Here is a 765-nt window from a genome sequence, read left to right on the forward strand (position 1 = left end):
TGCATGAAAGTGAAAAGTGAAAGGGAAGTCGCTCAGTCGTGTCCGACTCTTAGCGACCCCATGGACTGCAGCCCACCAGGCTCCTCCATCCATGGTATTTTCCAGGCAAGAGTACTGGAGTGGGGTGCCACTGCCTTCTCCAGTAGAAGCCACAATTCCTTCTAAATAAAAATGCAAGGATCAAAAGGCCAATCTGTCAGCCCTGTCATTCTCTTCTCTGACTCTCCAAAATAGAGAACACTTCTTCATCTGATTTATTGAAATAGAGAAACATCATATGTACTACTTTATTTTTTACAGAGACAGAATACTACCATATGATACTGAAAATGATTTGAACTTGGCAAGTCTTTATGCAATGAAATCAATCATGTAAATATATATTAACTTACCAAATTTTACAATGGAATTTCTTTCTTTATAAGAGGAGGGATTTCTGTCTTTTTAATTTACTGATGTATTTTAATGCACCAAGAAATGTCCCTGACAGCTGTGGTGGTTATTCAGTTGCTCAGTCATGTCCGACTCTTTGTGACCCCGTGGACTGCAGCACACCAGGCTTCCTGTCCTTCACCATCTCCTGGCCCATGCTCAAACTCATGTCCATTGAGTCGGTGATGCCATCCAACCATCTCATTCTCTGTCATCCCGTCCCCTTCTCCTCCCACCTTCAATCTTTCCCAGCATCAGAGTCTTTTCTAATGAGTCAGCTCTTTGCATTAGGTGGCCAAAGTATTGGAGCTTCAGTTTCAGCATCAGTCCTTC

The sequence above is a fragment of the Bison bison genome, unplaced genomic scaffold (genome assembly GCF_000754665.1).
Source record: "Bison bison bison isolate TAMUID 2011002044 unplaced genomic scaffold, Bison_UMD1.0 scf7180017864349, whole genome shotgun sequence".
In the NCBI taxonomy this organism is placed as follows: Eukaryota; Metazoa; Chordata; class Mammalia; order Artiodactyla; family Bovidae; genus Bison; species Bison bison.